The following is a 22,562-nucleotide window of genomic DNA, read 5'->3' on the forward strand; positions in this document are numbered from 1 at the left end:
ATGAGCGTTCCACCACATATCCACAGCATAAGTAAGACCACCTATTTCCACCTCCATAACATCGCCCATCCCCGCCCATTGCCTCTGCTCGTCCGGTGGTGAAACCCTCGTCCATTCCTCCGTTACCTCTCGACATGACTATTCAAACACACTCATGGTTGGCCTCCCACATTCAGCCCGATGTATACTAGAGCTGATCCGAAACTCTGCTGCCCATGACCTAACTCGCACTAAATTCCGGTCACCCATCTTTCCTATGCTCACTGAACTACATTGGCTCCGGGTTAAACAATGCCTCGATTTCAAAATACTCATCCTAGTTTTAAAATCCCTCAATTGCACTTTACCCCTTTCCGCCTCCAGCCCACAACCCTAGAGATGCCTGCAATCCACTAATTCTGCCTTCTTGAGCATCCCTGATTATAATCGCTCAACCATTGGTGGCCATGCCTTCTGTTGCCTAGGTACCAAGCACTGGAATTTGATCCCTAATTCTCTCCACCTCCCTACCTCTGTTTCCTCTTAAAAATGTTCCTTATAACCTTCTGCATGCACCAACTTTTTGATCACTTGCACTAATTTCTACTTGTGCGGTTCAGTGTCAAGTTTGTTTTATCTCATAATATACCTATGGAGCAGCTTGGGACGTATCACCACTTTAAAGGCACTATATAAATATTAGGTATTGTCGTAGGTCCATAATGCGACCGCTGTGCAGTCCCGGGGAATGGACTAGACAAACCTCAGTCTCACCACTCTCTCTCTCTCTCTCTCTCTCTCTCTCTCTCTCTCTCTCTCTCTCTCTCTCACTCTCTCTCTCTCTCTCTCTCTTTCCCCCTCTTTTGCTGTCTATCTCTCTCGCTCTCCATTTCCATATGATACTGTTTCACAGTCTCCCTCGCTCTGTCTGTCCCTCTCCCTCTCTCTCTCTCTGTAACTGCATGTATGTCTGTGTCTCTGTCCCTGTTTCACAGTCTCTCTCTCACCCACATCACTAACTCTCTGTCCCCCGCTCTCCCCTCTATTTCCGACACTCTCTCGAGCCCCTGTCTCAAATTCCCTCATCGATGCTCACTCCAGTATCTCTCACTCCCCAGTCTGTATCTCTCAATCTCTCCCACTTTCTCTCCTCAATCTCATTCTCTCCCACTCTATCTCTCTCCCCACACTTGAATTGCCCCAGCTTCACTATCCGACATTTTCTCTCTCCCATCCCATCCCCACCACTACACCTGATGATCTTGGCCTAAAGCATTCAGTGTGCCAACGCACTTAATAAGAGCTCCGTCATTGAAGCCATGATTCGCAGCACATTATCTACATTCGCCTGTTCTACACATATTCAGTGACTCAGTGCTCCGGCCTGTAGCGGCTTCCAGGTGACAGGTTCCGAAATGGGGCCAGCCCACTCGCACCAAAGTTTTCTCCAGCAGGTTTGAGGAACGAGCGTTTGGAATATGATTGTAACGAGTGCCTGCAAGTTGAAGCCTTTGACAGGCAGACTGCGCGACATGCAAATTCTGGTGTGGGGAAACTTCGAGATCAACACACAACTGCACAGCTTTGGAGGAATAGTGTGTAATGCCCATCCAGATACATCACTGACCTCACTCAGACTGTCACTACACATCCAGATACATCACTGACCTCACTCATGCTGTCATTACCCATCCAGGTGCATCCTTTTTTGTGTTATTGTAATAGTTATCATCGAGAGGACTCAGGCCAGATTACCCACATGGAACAAGAGAAAGTTGTATGTGAACACCTTTTTGTACATGTCATAAACCTATGCCACGAAAACCAATGCTGCCAGCTGTTGGGTCTGTACCTATGTCCCCACAGACATGGAAGTAGAAATTACCCAACAATCCATCCCATTGTGATAATGAGACGGCCAACTTTATGTTAGGAATTCGAACAGGATCCACATACGTTGGCTCTTATGCTATAGAGGCAGACGGCAGCAACATATTAAAACTTAAAAGTCATGGGTATAATCCAGAACAGTTTAGTGGGTGAAGAAGATCAACCTATAACGATTCCTATCTACCACCGTTCCTGAGAACAAGTTGAATTAAGGGACAGGGAGGGGGGCTAAGTCTCACAAGGCAAGGACGACTGGCAGATCCTATTGTGGGGTATAGTAACTGCACATACAGCCTTACCTTACCTGCCGAAAGGGTTAGGGTGACACTCCCACCATTAAACGGAAACGGTGACATTTCAGTCCAATGGGACCTCATAGCGAAAAATAAGTATAAGCCCTACAACGGGATAATTTTTTTGCGGTCACAGGGCATACACCTGGTTGCCCCGAGACTGGACGGGTTCCTGTTAACTGGCTTAGAACGTAGCCTACATGTGTCACTTGGATTTGTTAAAGGACTTCCAACGGAGAGCCAGACGAGCCATCACGGAGACTGAAAGATGCTGGGACATTGTATTTCCTTGGCATCGAGCGGGTAAATAGGAAAGGGAATCCATTAACATGACTTCCGTCCTGGAACAGGTGGCCAACGATACAGCTGACGCCCTAGTTAAGGTTAATGCAGAGATGTTAACCATTCTCTGATTCTATGGTTCTAACTATCAGCATAAGCCTCTTCCCTTCTCCCTCATGTGCTGCTCTTAAGTGCATCGATATTGGAAACCGATCGCCAATCCTGAGCCGCTCTGCATCGGGGTGGGCACTGGATGCGGACGTTGCTCCCTGGCCTCCTGTGTGGGTCTTTTTATTGCATCAGTTTGAGCTGAGTGGAGAGGTGGGGTGGGGGTGGGCGGGAGAAGCTGCTGGGTTTAACCCCCAGTACGTCTGAGCCCCGTAGGGCCCAACAATTTCCGTTGAGAGACTGTCAACGGCGGTGGATTCTATGGGAGATTAGGTTGTGAAACACACACTGTCCGCACAATGTAGAAGGGTATTGTTTTAGAAACAAGTATTTCTGTAGAGGCTTTAATGTACAGATTTGTTTTAATCTATTCGTGGGATGTGGTTGTCGCTAGTAAGGAGAGAATATATTTCCAATTTCCATTTGCCCCTTGACAAGGTGATGCTGAGCTTTCTCCTCGACCGCTGCAATCAGTGTGGTGAAGGTTCTCCCACAATGCTGTTTCGTTAGTAGTTTGCTGGTTTGCCCAGTTGTGCACAAGGCTTCAGCCGATCATTCAACCTGGGGAGACACAATTGCAGTCACAATGGGGAGAAACTGTTTAAATGTGGGGACTGAGGGAAAGGTTTAAAATGCCCATCCCAGCTCGAAACACACCGGTGAGGTCACATTTGGGAGAGGCCATTCACCTGCTCCGACCGCGGGAAGGGATTCACTAGTTTATGCAACCTGCTGAAACACCAGCGAGTTCAAACTGGGGAGAGTTTGTTCACCTGCTATGAGTATGGGAAGGGATTCACTCAGTCATCGAACCTGCTGGCACACCAGACAGTTCACACTGGGGAGAGGCCGTTCACCTGCTCTGAGTATGGGAAGGGATTCACTCTGTCATCCAAGCTGCTGAAACACCAGCGAATTCACACTGGGGAGAGGCCATTCACCTGCTCTGACAGGGGGAAGGGATTCACTAATGTATGCTACCTGCTGGCACACCAGCGCATTCACACTGGGGAGATGCCGTTCACCTGCTCTGAATGTGGAAAGGGATTCATTGAATCATCCAACCTGCTGGTACACCAGCTAGTTCACAAAGGGGAGAGGCCATTCACCTGCTCCGATTGTGGGAAGGGATTCACTCAGTCATCCAGCCTGCTGAGACACCAGCAATTTCACAGTGCGGAGAGGCCGTTCACCTGCTCCAATTGTGGGAAGGGATTCACTCAGTCATCCCACCTGCTGACACACCAGCGAGCTCACACTGGGGAGAGGCCGTTCGCCTGCCCTGAGTTTGGGAACGGATTCACTCGGTCATCCACCTGCTGAAACACGAGCGAGTTCACAAGTAACTTCAGCGGTTGGATTCTCCTGTTATCGCTACTGGTAATCACATCCCGACTTAACCATCTTCATTCAGAAGTTGGGGTTTGTTTTCGCTGATGTTAATAACTCCTGTAACTGGACAGAACTTTAATATTTGGGATAAAGACACATAAATTAGTGTTGCTTTCAACACATTGCTGGCGATTTTTGTCTTTCCCATCCGAGTGTTTAGCATCACCTGGTTGGAGCAGAGAAAGGACAATCTGTGGGGAGGATTGTATGGAGGGAGAACTTCATCCTGCACATAGTCCTTCGGGGCCACACTGAGAGGGGCAAACGGCAATTTGTTCTTTCTCATCTCTCTTCACTGACAGCAAAGTCATCATGCATGTTAATCTTGACGCGTGTAAGATGCGGATGTTTTCCACTCAAGGGTGTTTAAAGAGATGGGACGGGTGCTCTGTCAGGCCCTTGCCCATATCTCCAATAGCTCAGTAGATTCATGGGTTGTTCCCTAATATTGGAAGTAGCACACGTAATTCCCATTATGCAAATTGGGCACAAGTCTGAGCTCAGGAACTGAATGCTCATCAACGTGGCCTCGAAGGTGTTTGAAGGGCTCCGGAGAGATGATGTTTTCCATCATGTGGAAAGGGAAGGGGCCACTCGAGATACAGAACACGGATTCCAGTAAACAAGGCCAAATCTTACTAACTAGCTTGAATTTGTAAAGAAGTTCTTAAGTTGGTGGATAGGCGAATCCAGTTAACAATGTCCACCTCAGGGGTATCATACTCATTTTCTATGGTGGGACTTATCCAATATCCTGGCACTTGGCATGGGCCACATTCAGCAAAGGCTATTAAAATATGAATAAGTGAAGATGAGATGTATTGGAATTTAAATTTAGCTTTGATTTACTGCCGCTGCTCCCGATCCCTGTCATCTCTTAGCTTGAACAATGATGAACTGACCCTGCTCAAACTATAACCACAAGCATACCGGTGCACGGTTCTGCCTGTGACCACAAGACTGTATCACTGCCACACACACATAGCGTTTCCTTGTTTCACATCTCCATACAAAGACCATCACTTCATACATCCCCTTTCTACACAAAGGCAGCAGACATGAGCAAGGTGATGAGGCTTATTAAAAGACATTGGTTTACACTGGGAGAAATGTTCAGTTATTACCCATTACAGGCAAAATGCCGGGCAAACCAGCAGCACAATGGCACCTGAAAAGTGTCTCATCGACCGTCAGGCTTTTCTTAAATAGAAATAGCTGAGTGTATATAAACATAAACCAGCTTTCCAGGTGTGATGCTCTATTCACACATTAAAGGTGAGAGAGAGGGCACACGCTTTGTCCAGTAGCTGAAAGTGATTAACAGACTGGGTTTAGGGTTTAGTGATCCCCGGCGTGTTACCAATACCAACAAAAATGAAGCCCATGGAAAAAACGTGACAGTGGATACTGTCTCACTGTGAACGAGTCAGAAAGACAAGCTTTAACAGCAGCCGATGTTTACAAAGCTAGACCTCACCAGACCAAAGGACATTGATGGAGTTTAACGGGCTTTTTGTGTCACTGGCCCACAGGAGGCTATTTGTGACAGAGGAAAAGCTGGTCACAGCAAACAAAAACAGTTTACCGGCCTGTCCAGCGCCCACTCTGACCTCCACCTTCTCTCTCTCACTATTTATGGACACTGCTGCAGTAATTGCTCCTCTGACCTTTCCTCTCTTGTCCCTCCTACACCCCTAATACACGGCCCGACACAATCTCCCAACTCCTAAATCCTCACTGTGCTGGAATCGACACCAGTCTCCCCATTTGCTCCTTTTTATCTCCTTGAATATTGAAACTACAGAACTCATTCTTCCCCTTCTGAAGTCTACAGGCTCTAAAACTGAAGCTTGGTGGCCCTCAGTCCTAACTCCTTGATTTACCTCCGCTTCTCTCCTCCTCTGTCCCACTGGGTTGTGTTCCACACTCTGGGCCTTGGGTCTTCCTCGGCAATTCTCAGTATGAACAGGGGGATGTTTGTTGTGACAGGATGTCCCACCTCTCCTTCTCTTTCCCCCTTGGTTGTGTTCCAAACTCTGGGCCTTGGGCCTTCCCTGCGGATTTTCAGTATGAACAGGGGGATGTGTGTTGTGACAGGATGTCCCAGCTCTCCATCTTTAAAGCGAGAAGTAGAGGACCAGGTGGGCTGAATGGCCCTGTTTTAAGATATCACTGCGGTGCCTAGCAACCAACCTCCAAGAGCCCTGCTCATTATGGACTGGCAGTGACTGCTGGGACAGTGTAGAGAGAGAAAGACTTGGATTTATTTGGCGCATTTCACGGATCTCTCAAAGCGCTTCACAGCCATTGAAGTACTTTTGGATTGTAGTCACTGTTGTAATAAGGGAGATTTACTCTATATCTAACCCCGTGCTGTACCTGCCCTGGGAGTGTTTGATGGGACAGTGTAGAGGGAGCTTTACTCTGTATCTAACCCCCTGTACCTGCCATGGGCGTGTTTGATGGGACTGTGTAGAGGGAGATTTATTCTGTATCTAACCGCGTGGTGTACCTGCCCTGGGTGTGTTTGATGGGACAGTGTAGAGGGATATTTACTCTGTATCTAACCCCCTGTACCTGCCCTGCGCGTGTTTGATGGGACAGTGTAGAGGGAGATGTAATCTGTATCTAACCCCGTGCGGTACCTGCCCTGGGAATGTTTGATGGGACAGTGTAGAGGGAGCTTTACTCTGTATCTAACCGCGTGCTGTACATGCCCTGGGCGTGTTTGATCGGACAGTGTAGAGGGAGGTTTTATCTGCATCTAACCCGTGCTGTTCCTGCCCTGGGAGTGTTTTTTGGGAGAGTGTACAGGGAGCTTTACGCTGTATCTAACACTTGCTGTACCTGCCCTGGGAATCTCTGATGGGACAGTGTAGGTGGAGGTTTCTCTGCCTCTAATCCGGGCTGCACCTGTCCTGGGAGTGTTTCGTTAGAAAGTGTAAATAAGAACATAAGAACATGAGTAGGCCATACGGCCCCTTGAGCTTGCTCCACCATTCAATACTATCATGGCTGATCTGATCATGGACTCCGTTCCACTTCCAGGCTCGCTCCCCATAATCCCTTATCCCCTTATTGTTTAAAAAAGTGTCTATTTCTATCTTAAATGTATTCAATGTCCCAGCTTCCACTGCTCTCTGAGGCAGCGAATATCACAGATTTATAACCATCTGAGAACATAAATTTATCTTCATCTCTGTTTCAAAAGGGCGGCCATTTATTGTAAGTTCATGCCCTCTAGTTCAAGTCTCCCCCATCAGTGGAAACATTCTCTCTGCATCCATCTTGTCGAGCCCCCTGATAATCTTATACGTTTCGATAAGATCGCCACTCATTCTTCTGAACTCCAATGAGTAGAGGCCCAACCTACTCAACCTTTCCTCATAAGTCAGCCCCGTCATCCGCGGAATCGACCGCGTGAACCTTCTCTGAACTGTCTCCAAAGGAAATATATCATTTCGTAAAAATGGAAACCAAAACTGCACACAGTATTCCAGGTGTGGCCTCACCAACACCTTGTACAGCTGTAGCGAAACTTCACTGCTTTTGTACTCCATCCGCTTTGCAATAAAGGCCAAGATACCATTGGCCTTCTGATCATTTGCTGTACCTGCATACTATACTTTTGTGTTTCATGCACAAGTACCCCCCAGTCCCGCTGTACTGCGGCACTTTGTAATCTTTCTCTATTTAAATAACAACTTGCTCTTTGATTTTTTTCTGCCAAAGTGCATGACCTTTCCATCATTATACTCCATCTGCCAAATGTTTGCCCACTCACTTTGCCTGTCTATGTCCTTCTGCAGATTTTATGTGTCCTACTCGCACATTGCTTTTCCTCCCATCTTTGTATTATCAGCAAACTTGGCAACGATACACTCGGTCCCATCTTCCAAATAGATAATATAGATTTTAAATAATTGGAGTCCCAGCACTGATCCCTGCGGCACCCACTAGTTACTGGTTGCGAATCAGAGAATGAACCATTTAACCCGACTCTCTTTTCTCTGTGAGTTAGCCAATCCTCTATCCATGCGAATATATTAACCCAATCCCGTGAACTTTTATCTTGTGCAGTAACCTTTTGTGTGGCACCTTGTCAAATGCCTTCTTAAAGTCCAAATACCCCAGATCCACTGGTTCCCCTTTATCCACCCTGTTCGTTGCATCCTCAAAGTGTTCCTACAAATTTCTCAAAAATAATTCCCCTTCAGAAATCCATGCTGATTCTGTCTGGCTGAATTTTGTTTTTGCAAATGTACTGCTACTGTTTCTTTAATAATGGGCTGCAACAGTTTCCCAACCACAGACGTTAGGCTTACTGATTTATGGTTTCCTGCTTTTCGTTTGCCTCCTTTTTTAAATAGAGGCGTTACATTTGCAGTTTTCCAATCTGCTGGGACCTCACCAGAATCCAGGGCATTTTGGTAAATTACACCAATGCATCGACTATCCCTGTCGCAACTTCTCTTACGACACTAGGATGCAAGCCATTAGGTCCAGTTCATTAATCTGCCTTTATTTCAATTATCTTACTGAATGCCACCTCCTTAGTGATTGTGATTGTGTTAAGTTCCCCCCCACCACCCTACCGCCCCCTATAGCCCTTTGACTATCCTCTGTTGGAATATTGTTGATGTCCTCTACCGTAAAGACTGATACAAAATATTTGTTCAGAGTTTCTGTCATCTCCATGTTCCCCGTTACGAATTCCCCGGTCTCGTCATCTGAGACCAAAGATTAATTTAGCCACTCTTTTCCTTTTTATATAACTATAGAAACTCTTGCTATCTGTTTGTATATTTTGTGCTAGTTTACTTTCGTAGTCTATCTTTCTTTTCTTAATAATTTATTTTAGTCGTTCTTCGCTTCATTTTAAAAGCTTCCCAATCTTCTATCCTCCCACTCTTTTTGGCCACTTTGTATGCGCTTGTTTTTAATTGGATACTTCCTTTCTTTCTTTTGTTCGCCATGGATGGCTATATTTTCTCTCTCGCCCATTCCTCCTCACTGGAATATATTTTTCATGAGAGTTCTCAAATATCTCCTTAAATGTACACCACTGTTCAACCGTCCTGCACTTTAATCTATTTTCCCAGTCCTCTTTACCCAATCTTCCGGTTGTGGAAAATTATTTCCGAGACTGTATAATATATATAGAGAGGTTTATTAAATTGGAGACAAAGCTTTGGGAGAAGTGCTAAAGACCCCTGTCTTTGAACCATCTTCTCAAATTGGTATCTGCAATGAAGTCCTTTTATCTTCCAAATTACGTCACTTTACAACACATGCTTTAGCATTACAAAGATTTGACTATCGAAGGCTAAGTTTTGATATATAACCCATCCTGCATTGTGACAGGGCAGTATAAACAAGTGCAGGCTTTTGACACCGGTAAAAACAAACATACCGAGCACTTAACTCTCCAGTGTTCATTATCTCACTTTCCTATCTCCAGCATAATGCATCAGTATTGTCCCTTACAAAATTCATTGCAATGGGAGAATAAAACAAATGTTTGTTCCCGTCTACTAGTCCAGTATGTGTCCAAAAATCCGCTCCAACAACTTTCCCCCTTTTGGTCCTGGAGGATGTTCACGAAATCCCGATGACCACAATGATAGTATCATATTCTCACATATTCATCCTTTGGGGTATGTTACTTCCCTGATGTTCTGTATGTCCACCTTGCCTGTAGCTCTAGTCTACCGTTCAAAGATAGTGGTCGGTGTCATCGTTGTATGTTTCTTCATCCATGGTGTCTTCAGGTATTTCCATCAGGTGTGCTTCTTCTATGGCGATTACACTAGCTACTGGCATCAGTCGAGCCATCATAACTTTACAGCAGATATTAAAACACCCGATAATCAGACAGCAAGTAATTATTATTACAACCAGAATAATTACTCCATACATAAGATAGGACCCCCAGGATCCACCTAACAGCCAGTCAAACCAGCCAGGTCCTCCTGCTGTTGTGGATAACTTCTTTACCTCCCTTCTTATGTGATCAGTGAGGTTGCTTATGTTTTCTGAATTATCGGGAATGTAATTGCAACATTCAGCTCCAATTAATGTACATTTTGCGTATGGCTACCAATTCAGCCGTTATGCCCTCTATTGCTTCAGCAGTGTCGTTTACTATCTGTTCCAGTACCCTCTCTAGGTTACGCAATTCATCCATGGTGCGTTCTATCCCGAATGGGAGCATCATGACCCCAAATAATCTCTCTACCGGGGTAAGATCTCGTCTAAGTCGACCTGGTGTCTGTACTTCTGCTAAATTATGTACCCGTCTGACAAAAAGGAACCACATATCCCAAATAACAGAACCCCCTCCAGTTCTGAGGCAACCAGTGGTAGGCCTTATGCCCACCTACAAAATAAGTGCCATTGTATGCTGTTAGATTCGATCCCAATCTCTCTCTCAGCCCCCGTCGCCACCTAATCTTAGGGTCCCAGTCCTGGCTACTTGTCTGATTCTTCAAACCTTCAATTTCAAAGAACACCTGGTTTGTTGTTTCGCTGGCTGTTATGTTCCACCTGGCGAGTTTAAAGTATTGCATACAGTTGCTATATCCTGCAACAAAACCTGTTTCCTCACCAGTCAGGTCTCTAGTGAAACAAATGTCAGCGGTGGGCCTTCCAACTTCTGAGGTGTTGGTCAAAACCAGGAACGGGGGTCGTGCCGACCTATTGTATTCCGGCTGTTACCATCCGTCAAATGCATCCAACAGGTAACCCCCGATCTCTACGTTTCTTTATCCCCACTCTGGTTCCAAGTATCATTTACTTCTCCTGTACCATTTTGTCGCATTAACCACTCTGCTACTTCCCGAATGTTAAGGGAGATTGACCTCAAGGGGATGCCTCCTTTGCTATGTATGGGGATGTGCGAACATACCCAGCAACTAGAAAAGTTCTCATTTTGCGCACAAACATAAGACATGTACAAAAAGGTATTCAAATGTAACTCGTTTCGGTCTGGCTAGCAGGCCGGACCTGACACAAACTATGATAATCGCACCGATCGCAATATATAGTTTCATCTTATTACTCTATAATTAACAAATACTCAAACGCAAAATGTCCATATGGCTTGCTTCAAGAATCTCTCGCTGTTAATCTGTAAATAGACAAACAACAACAAGTAATACGTGTGCCAAACGGCTGGTTCAAAAAACTTAATCTGGGTTCAATGCTTCCATTGTCCGTTCCTTTTAACACCGATGCAGGCACAAGTGTCCCTGCTGATTATAACCTCATACGATCCTATCCATTTTTGAGGCAAACACCGGTTTTCCCGGGAGGACCCTTACCATAACGGGACTTCCCGCCAACGGGACTTCAGGGAGCTTTGTAAGCTCTGCTTCCGCGTCTCTTTCTTCCTGATTGTCCCTAACTAATTTACGCATCCCTTTTAATTGAGTACTTAGTTTAAAACATACCGTTTTATTTTGTCTTTTAATGGGCTTACATCGGCCCCCTCCTGTTATGATGTTCTCTGGTAATTGCATCGCCCTTCCTGTCATTAGGTCATAAGGAGTTAATCCGGTTGTCCGCTTTGTCGTGGCTCTTAACTTTATCAATATAATGGTTAATACTTCTGTCCACGTTTTTGCTGACTTTTGCATAGCCTTTGCCAGCCATTCTTAAGGGCACGGTTCATGCGCTCTACGCTCCAAGAACTCTGCGGGTGGTAGGGGATGTGGAATTTTTGTTTTATGCCCATCAGCTAAGGGGCAAAGGACCAGTGAAATCAATTTGTACGTGTTCCCATGGCCACCGTGGACGGGGCTTGTGTCCCATTTTAATTTTAATGGGCCTACCTGGATTATATTGTGCGCATGTAACGCATCGATGGCAATATAACTCTCCCCATCCCTTTCCACCATCAATCTCTCCCTAGACTCCCGGTCATGGCCTCTCGTTCTGAATGAGACAGGCCATGATGCAACTCTAATAAGGTATTCTGTATGCATTCAGGCACCTATACCTTGTCGTTTCGTCTCCAAACGTTATCCTTCCCTTGCGTTGCGCCCTGCTTTGTACACATACTTATTTCCTCCTCAGAAGTGTCCTGGTGTAGTTTCTCAATACTTATCTGTTCATCTCAGGCCCCAGTGGCACTGACTTAATTTTAATAATTTAAAATCATTATCAATGGAGTGTTTTTTTTTACCTCTTCAAATTCTTTTTTTTTTAAATTAAACCAATATCTTTTTCACAGCTGATATCAACTGGTATTTAGTAACTTATGGCTTTATCCATCGCAAACACCCCTTCTCCAGCATGAAGTCATATAATCGTGTACTACCCCAAATGCATATCTGCTGTCCGTATAGATATTAACAATGTTATTTTCCGATGATTCCAGTGCCCGGGTAAGGGCTAATTTTCTGCCACTTGAGCTGACCATCCCGCATTTATTCGCCCTGATTCAACTGTCTCTAGATCCTGGTTAACTACGGCCCATCCGGTAGGAGGTAGTCCCTCTACGTATTTTCGTGAGCAGTCCACAAACAAGGATTGTTCTGCGGTTTGAAGGGGAGGCGTCTTTTATTCTATCCTCTTCCATATCCTCACATACCTCTTCGCAAAAGTGGGGTTCCCCTTCACCCATCATACCTTCTGCGCGGTTGTTTCCTACATCCCTAGTTATGGTTACCGCTTTGTTGAGTATTAAGAGGACTGCTTCCCAATCTGCCCGTCTCATATTCGATACGGTTTTCAGTTTTACTGTTCTTAACATTTCTACCAATGTGTTTTTCGTGTGCAGAATGATTTTTCCAGTCATCACCACAGGCTCGCTTAATTTTTACCACCCAAGCTGCGCAATCTAGCGCGGCTGTACATCTGGATAACCCAGTCACCACCCAGCTTTCGGTGGTCGGTTAATAGGCTATAGGTCTCCTTTTATCCCCGTGATCTTGGGTGACCATGGCCATATAGAACCCACCTTTATTGTTACAGTGGATGTGGAAATCCTTACTCATGTCAGGCAGTCCCAATTCAGGTGCGGAGACTAGTTCTGACTTCAGTTTACTATACGCCTGTTCTTGTTCAGGGCCCAACTCTATGAGGTAAGGATTGTGGAGGGGCTGGCCACAATCGGGTATAATTTGCAGGGTGACCTTGTTAAGGGCAGTGTAGTCGATAGTGAGTCTATAACTCCCATCTGGTTTCCTTACCGGTCGTGTTAGGGAGTTTGTGGTGCTAACTGTTTCTTTTAAGATACCCTTTTCCACTAGCCCTTTTACTATTTCTACAACCGCTGTTGTAGCTTCAGGTCTTATAGGGTATTGTCGGCGTGGTTTATGAGGTGGTCCAGGAAATTTAATAGGATCCATCTTCGCCTTTCCTGTCTTTTTTCTGTGCCCAGACCCCGGGCACAGTGGCACATATGCCCCCATACCCTCCAGTCCCGATAAGCCAGTCAGTTTTTGTGGTTGTAGCTACACCGATACTTTCCACATGATGGGCTTCCTCTCCTCAATCTCCCTTAATACCATCCGCCTTTGGCCATGTCAGTTTCACCTTGCCGCAATCAATCAAGGCCTTAGATTCCCTCATTACATCATTCCCCAATAGTGTTCCCTCACGATTCATGCATACGTAAAATCTCATGGGTATATTTCAGTTATCAATTTCCACCAATTGTGTGGTACTCAGGTAGGCCAGTGTGGGCCGTCCATCTACTCCGTTTATCAGAGCCTTCTTGTCGGTGACGGGAAGGGGATATTGGTAATGGATATTGAGGATCCCGTGTCCACTAGCATCTCACACTGTCGGCCCCCTACAATGCATGTACATATATCTTTCCCTCGTTTTAACTTTGTACAGGGGCCGCCGGACATCAGCGGGTGGCTTTGTACGCCTGCCACTGCTGGGTATTCCTGTTCTGAACGGTTCCTTACCTTATCTGTATAGCCATTTTTAGCATAGCATGTCGCTTCCACGGTCCCTTTCCTACCATAATACGTACATTGCTTTTCACTGCCTTTCCCTTTGCATTCCCTGGCAAAATGGCCCAGTTTTCCACAATTATGGCAAGTCCCACTTTTCTGCCCTCCTTGTATTCCCGTGGCAGAGACCTTTTCCTGTTTTATATTTTTCTTTTCTCAACTGCTAAAGCTTACTGTTTTTGCCTTTTTCAAAAGTACCTTTTACACCTTCACAGATAGCTCACCACTCGCCCAGCAGTTTGACCTAATCCCTGAAAGTATTTCTAAATTTAAAAGTTTTTTTTCTTACCGAGCTAGAAGCTTTCGTGTCACGGTTTTACACAAAGGAAAATGGGAGCGTTTTAAAAGTCATTCTTTATCTTATTCCTCGACTAAATTTATGTCTTTCAACCCAATTGCATGTTTTCTTTTGAACATTAAGTGAGCGTGTCAAATTCTTTTTTTTTTTACTACCGGGACTATGTATTTTTAGCTTTTACTCAACAAGCCTATCCTTTGTGCATTTCCTAGCTCTGTAACTTATCATCCGAATATATCCACACGTTCGTTTCTAACTTAAAATGTAATACCATAAGGTTCACAGTTTCTTAAACTTCCCGCATACAGAACAACACTACGAAGGGTTAAAACATTTTTTACTCGGTTTGGAAAGAGTAGGCGGAGCTAAAACAGGCAGGCAACTCCACACCTTCCCAAACAGGTTTTCATTCATTCCACAGTCAAAATCACTCGAGTACTCTCCTCATTCAAAATAGACACTCACAAAAGTCTCTCTTCATTCAACAAAGCTTATGGCTGGATCCATATCTCACTTAACATAGCCACTATCAGCTTTTTTTAAGGCATTACTTAATTACACAAGTTACAATTAATGATAGGAATTAATTAATGACCCGGGCAGTCCGCGTTTTACATTCCCTTCCTTACCTTCCATGTTCGGCAGTCTCGGACGTTTCCCTTTGTTTCTGTAATACTCACGGGCACGACTGATCTGTGGAGACCCTTTGTCTTCACAACAAAGCTAGCGTGTTTCCTTATCACCGGAGTTTTCGGCTCTAGGTTGGAGTGATCAGTTCCCTTCCGCACCGATCTTATTTACTAAAGGGACAACTCAATCTGGTAAGTCAGCCTCTTCCCGCTATCGGTTTACTCGTATCTTATACACTATCCAGTCGTGCCCGTATACCTCCCTTTTCAGTCTCTAACACCAGATTCCAGATACTGTCTTAAGTGGTCACGTCTGATCGGACAGTATCCTTTTCCCGTGACGCCATTTTGTTGTGAAAAAATATTTCTGAGACTTTATAATATATAAAGAGAGGTTTATTAAATCGGATACAAAACTTTGGAAGAAGTGTTAAAGACCCCGGTTTTTTAACCATCTTCTCAAATTGGTATCTGCAGTGAAGTTCTTTTATCTTACAAATGATGTCGTATTACAACACATGCTTTAGCACTACAAAGCTGTTACCATCGAAGACTAAGATTTTGATATTAACCTTCCTGCATTGTGGCAGGGCAGTATAAATAAAAGTGCAGGTCTTTTGGCACCAGTATAAACAAACATACCCAGCACTTAACACTCCAGTGTTCATTATCTCACTTTCCTATCTCCATAACTCAAGGCCAGCATACCTTGAAGTCTGACTGTGTTTTAATGCATCAGTATTGTCCCTTACAAAATTCATTAAAGGGGAAAATAAAACAAATGTTGGGTCCCGTATACTAGTCAAGTATATGTCGAAAAATCTGCTCCAACAAGGACTGAGATGAGGAGAAAACTCTTCACTCAGAGAGTTGTTAACCTGTGGAATTCCCTACCACAGAGAGTTGTTGATGCCAGTTCATTAGATAATATCATGAGGGAGTTCGATATGGCCCTTACAGCTAAAGGGATCAAGGGATATGGAGAGAAAGCAGGAAAGAGGTACAGAGGTGAATGTTCAGCCATGATCTTATTGAATGGTGGTGCAGGCTCGAAGGGCCGAATGGCCAAGTCCTGCCCCTATTTTCTATGTTCTATGTTTCTATGTTTGGAGCACCCTCCTTGCAAAATTGCAAAACCTTTAATTACATGCGTACATATTTTAAACCTTCTGTTTAATGGGTAAAGTGCCAGACCTGAACGGATTAATATCCCCTTGTGCAATGTCTGTAATTACTAATACTTTCTATGGGAACTAATTATTGTTATTAATTCCAGTCAGTTCAACACAGCAGTTTCATACAGTATACTTCTTCATGTTTATTATTTTGGAAAATATTTAGAACATATTTCAGATCTGCATGTTGCTCACGGCAATAAATCAATTCCTATCATGTAATCATTAAAATCCTGACTGTAAATCATTGAGCGACTTTGATGTCACTCAGTGAGGTTGCATTGTCAGTGATGTATCTGCACATGCAGTGATAGTATGAATTAGTTCAGTGATGTATGTGGATATGTATGGTTTTCTAGATCAATATGTCGAGGAACCAACCAGGGAGCTGGCTATCGGAGACTGGGTGATGTGTAATGAGAAGGGACTAATTAGCAATCGAGTTTGTGCGAGGCCCTTTTGGGGAAAAGTAAGCAGAATATGGTAGAATTCCTTAGTAAGACAGAGAGTGACAAGGTTAATTCGGAAACTCGGGTCCTGAACTTAAGGAAAGTTAACTTCGACGGTATGAGATGGGAATTGGCTGGAATAGACTGGCAGAGGATACTTAAAGGGTTGACGGTGGAAAAGCAATGGCAAACATTCAATGAAGACATGGATGAACTTCAGCAATTGTACATCCCTGTCTGGAGTAAAAATAAAAGTGGGAATGTGGCTCAACCATGACTAACAAGGGAAATTAAGGATCGTGTAAAAACCAAGGAAGAGGCTTGTAAATTGGCTAGGAAAAGCAACAAACCTGAGGACTGGGAGAAATTTAGAATTCAACAGAGGAGGACTAAGGGTTTAATTAAGAAGGGGAAAATAGTACGAGAGGAAGCTTGCAGGGAACATAAAAACTGACTGCAAAAGCTTCTATAAATATGTGAAGAGTAAAAGAACAGTAAATCCCATGCAGTCGGATTCAGGTGAATTTATAATGGGGAACAAAGAAATGGCAGATCAATAGAACCAATACTTCGGTTCCGTCTTCACAAAGGAAGATACAAATAACCTTCCGACTGTACTAGGGGTCAGTTGGTCCAGTGAGAATGAGGAACTGAAAGATATCCTTATTAGGTGGGAAATTGTGTTAGGGAAATTGATGGGATTAAAGGCCGATAAATCCCTGGGTCCTGATAGTTTACATCCCCGAGTACATAAGGAAGTGTCGCTAGAAATAATGGATGCATTGGTGATCATTTTCCAACAATCTGTGTCGACTCTGGATCAGTTCCCATGGACTGGAATGTAACGCCAATTTTTAAAAAAGGAGTAGGAGAGAAAGCAGGTAAATATTGACTGGTTAGTCTGATATCAGTAATGGGGAAAATTTGGAATCAATCATTAAGGATGCAAAAGCAGCCCATTTGGAAAGCAGTAGAGGATCGGACTGAGTCAGCATTGATTTATGAAAAGTAAATAATGCTTGACGAATCTTCTGGAATTTTTTGAGGATGTAACTAATAGGGTGGACAAGGGAGAACTATGGATGTGGTTTATTTCGACATGTCAAAAGGCTTTTGACATGTCCCACACAAGAGATTGATGTACAAAATCAAAGCGCATCGTATTGTGGGTAATGTACTGACGTGGATAGAGAACTGGTTGGTAGACATGAAGCAGAGAGTCGGGATGAACGGGTCCTTTTCAGAATGGCAGAGAGTTACTAGTCGGGTGCCGCAGGGCTCAGTGCTGGAAGCCCAGTTTATTACAATATACATTAACGATTTGGATCAATGAATAGAGTGCAATATCTCCAAGTTTGAGGATGACATTAAAAAGGGTGGCGGTGGGAGCTGTGAGGAGGACGCTAAGAGGCTGCAGGGTGACTTGGACAGATTAGGTGAGTGGTTAAATACATGTCAGATGCAGTATAATGTGGATAAATGTGAGGTTATCCATTTTTGGGGCAAAAACTACGAAGGCAGAATATTATCTGAATGGGGCAGACTAGAAAAATGTGAGGTGCAATGTGACATGGGTGTCCTGGTTCATCAGTCGCTGAAAATGGGCATGCAGGTACAGCAGGCGGTGAAGAAGCAAATGGTATGTTGGCCTTCATAGCGAGGGGATTTGAATATAGGAGCAGGGAAGTCGTACTGTAATTGTACAGGGCCTTAGTGAGGACTCACCTGGAATATTGTGTTCAGTTTTGGTCTTCTAATCTGAGGAAGGACGGTATTGCTGTTGAAGAAGTGCAGCGAAGGTTCATCAGACTGATTCCAGGGATGGCTGGACTGTCATCTCAGGAGAGACTGGATCAACTGGGCCTTTATTCACTGGCGTTTAGGAGGATGAGAGGGGATCACATAGAAACGGAGGCGGGAGCTCGAAGTGCCAGGTGAGGCCTACAAAAGGCCCAGCGGCTGCGAGAGGCGGCGGCAGATCGGAGGCGGGAGCTCGAGGTGCGGTGTGAGGCCGACAGAAGCCGTGCTTGTGCAGCTCCAGCCGCGAGAAAAAGCAAAAATTAAGTACAAAGAAATCAAAAGGTGACGTCACAGCCAAATGGATAAGTGATTGGCTGGAGATTGGTGAGTAGATTTTCTTTTTCTTTTTTTATCAGTAAGTAACCTGTTAACAGTGTTGTCGCCAAACTAAGTGTATCTCAGGGTTAACTCATGGGAGGAGAGGTCGATCATGTGATATGCTCCTCCTGTACAATGTGGGAACTCAGGGACACTTCCGGTGTCCCTGACGTCTACGTGTGCGGGAAGTGTCTCCGCCTCCAGCTCCTGACGGACCGCGTTGTGTAGTTGGAGCTCAGGGTAGAATCACTCTGGAGCATCCACGATGATGAGAATGACGTGAGTAGCACGTGTAGCGAGTTGGTCTTAACGCAGGTGAAAGGTCCACAGCCAGATAAGGAATGGAAGACCAGCAGGAAGAGCAGTGCAAGGAAGGTAGTCAGGGGTCCCATGCGGTCATCCCCCTGAAAAACAGATGCACCACTTTGAGTACTGTTGACGGGGATGACTCATCAGGGAACGGCAGCAGCAGCCAAGTTCATGGCACCCTGGCTGGCTCTGCTGCACAGGAGGGCAGGAAAAAGAATGGGAGAGCAATTGTGATAGTGGATTCGATTGTAAGGGGAATAGATAGGCGTTTCTGCGACCGCAACCGAGACTCCAGGATGGTATGTGCCTCCCTGGTGCAAGGGTCAAGGGTGTCTCAGGGCGTGTGCAGGACATTCTGAAAAGGGAGGGTGAACAGCCAGTTGTCGTCGTGCACATTGGTACCAAAGATATTGGTAAAAAAACGGGATGAGGACCTAAGAGACGAATTTAACTAGCGAGGAGATAAATTTAAATGTAGGACCTCAAAAACAGTAATCTCGTGATTGCTACAAGTGCCACGTGCTAGTCAGAGTAGGAATCGCAGGATAGCGCAGGTGAATATGTGGCTTCAGCAGTGTTGCAGCAGGGAGGGATTCAAATTCCTGGGGCATTGGAACTAGTCCTGGGGGTGGTGGGATGAGTACAAACCGGACGGTCTCCACCTAGGCAGGACCGGAACCAATGTCCTATGGAGATTGTTTGCTAGTGCTGTTGGGTAAGAGTTAAACTAATATGGCAGGAGGATGGGAAACAATGGAGGGAGACAGAGAGAAACAAAATGGAGACAGGAGCAAAAGACAGAAAGGGGATGAGTAAAAGTGGATGGCAGAGAAACGCAAGGCAAAAAACAAAAAGGGCCACTGTGCAGTAAAATTCTAAAGGGTCAAAGTGTAATAAAAAGGCAAGGCTGATAGGTCGGTGCCTCAATGCGATGAGTATTCGGAAACGAGGAGAGGGCTCTGAGCGAGTAAGAGTGGGTGAGAGCTCAGATGAACAGGACCCCAAGATAGAATGCAAAAGGCAGGAGGCAACAGAAAAGAGTAGCACTGGGGTAAGTGTAAACCACAAGGTGATAGGAAGGTACAATATGTATGAATATAAAGGGGCCGTAGGAGGGGTCAAAACTAAAAATTATTGTTTAAAAAATAGTATTAAAACACTTTACCAAAACGCACGCAGCATTCGAAATAAAGTAAATTCGTTGACGGCAAAAATCATTACAAATGGGTATGATTTGGTGGCCATTACAGAAACGTGGTTGCAGGGTAGCCAAGACTGGGAATTACACATACAGGGGTATCTGACAATTCGGAAAGATAGACAAGAAGGGAAAGGATGTGGGGTAGCTCTGTTAATAAAGGATGATATCAGGGCAGTTGTGAGAGACGATATTGGATCTAATGAACAAAATGTTGGATCATTGTGGGTGGAGATTAGAGATAGTAAGGGGAAAAAGTCACTGGTGGGCGTAGTTTATAGGACCCCAAATAATAACTTGACGGTGGGGTGGACAATAATCAAGGGAATAATGGAGGCATGTGAAAAAGGAACGGCAATAATCATGGGGGATTTTAACCAACATATCGATTGGTCAAATCAAATCGCACAGGGTAGCCTTGAGGAGGAATTCATAGAATGCATACGGGATTATTTCTTAGAACAGTATGTTACAGAAGCTACAAGGGAGCAAGCTATCTTAGATCTGGTCCTGTGTCACGAGACAGGAATAATAAACGAACTTCGAGCAAAAAATCCTCTCGGAAGGAGTGATCACAGTATGGTTAAATTTGTAATACAGATTGAGGGTGAGGAATTAGTGACTCAAACAAGTGTACTATGCTTAAACAAAGGGGACTACAGTGGGATTAGGGTAGAGTTGGCTAAAGTAGACTGGGAAGACAGACTAAACGGTGGCACATTTGAGGAACAGTGGAGGACTTTTAAGGAGCTCTTTCAGAGTGCTCAACAAAAATATATTCCAGTGAAAAAGAAGGGCGGTCAGACAAGGGATAACCAGCCGTGCATAACCAAGGAAATAAAGGAGAGTATCAAATTAAAAACCAATGCGTATATGATGGCCAAGGTTAGTGGGAAACTAGAAGATTGGGAACATTTTAAAAGGCAGCAACGAATGACTAAGAAAGCAATAAAGAAAGGAAGGATAGTTTACAAAAGTAAACTTGCCCAAAACATAAAAACAGATAGTAAAAGCTTTTACCGATATATAAAACGGAAAAAAGTGACTAAAGTAACTGTTGGTCTCTTCGAAGATGAGAAGGGGGATTTAATAATGGGAAATGTGGAAATGGCTGAGACCTTAAGCAATTATTTTGCTTCGGTCTTCACAGTGGAAGACACAAATACCATGCCAAAAACTGCTGTTCAAGGGAATGTGGGAAGGGAGGACCTTTAGATGATCACTATCACGAGCGGGGTAGTGCTGGACAGGCTAATGGGACTCAAAGTAGACAAGTCCCCCGATCCTGATGAAATGCATCCCAGGGTATTAAAAGAGATGGCGGAAGTTATAGCAGAAGCATTCGTTATAATCTACCAAAATTCTTTGGACTCTGGGGAGGTACCAGCAGATTGGAAAGCAGTTAATGTAACGCCTATGTTTAAAAAATGGGGCAAACAAAAGGCAGGTAACAATAGGCCGGTTAGTCCAACATCTGTATTGGGGAAAATGCTTGAAGCTTTCATTAAGGAAGAAATAGCGGGACATCTAGATAGGAATAGTGCAACCAAGCAGACGCAGCATGGATTCATGAAGGGGAAATCATGTTTAACTAATTTACTGGAATTCTTTGAGGATATAACAAGCATGGTGGATGGAGGTGTACCGATGGATGTGGTGTATTTAGATTTCCAAAAGGCATTCGATAAGGTGCCACAAAAAAGGTTAATGCATAAGATAAAGGTACGCGGAGTCAGAGGAAGTGTATTAGCATGGATCGACAATTGGCTGGCGAACAGAAAGCAGAGAGTCGGGATAAATGGGTCATTTTCGGTTTGGAAATCGGTGGTTTGTAGTGTGCCACAGGGATCGGTGCTGGGACCACAACTGTTTACAATATACATAGATGACCTGGAAGAGGGGACAGAGTGTAGTGTTACAAAATTTGCAGATGACACAAAGATTAATGGGAAAGCGGTTTGTGCAGAGGATTCAGAGAGGCTGCAAAGAGATTTAGATAGGTTAAGCTAATGGGCTAAGGTTTGGCAGATGGAATACAATGTCGAAAAATGTGAGGTCACATCCACCTTGGAAAAAAAAGTAAAAGGGAATATTATTTGAATGGTGAGTAACTTCAACATGCTGCGGTGCAGAGGGACCTGGGTGTATTTGTGCATGAATCCTAAAATGTAGTTTGCAGGTGCAGCAGGTAATCAGGAAGGCGAATGGAATGTTGGCCGTCATTGCGAGAGGGATGGAGTACAAAAGCAGGGAGGACGTGCTGCAACTGTACAGGGTATTGTCGAGGCCGCACCGGGAGCACTGTTTGCAGTTTTGGTCACCTTACTGAAGGAAGGCTATACTCGCTTTGGTAGGGGTACAGAGGCGATTCACTCGGCTGATACCGGAGATGAGGGGGTTACCTTATGATGATT

This window comes from Pristiophorus japonicus, unplaced genomic scaffold, assembly GCF_044704955.1.
Source record: "Pristiophorus japonicus isolate sPriJap1 unplaced genomic scaffold, sPriJap1.hap1 HAP1_SCAFFOLD_267, whole genome shotgun sequence".
Classification (NCBI taxonomy): domain Eukaryota; kingdom Metazoa; phylum Chordata; class Chondrichthyes; family Pristiophoridae; genus Pristiophorus; species Pristiophorus japonicus.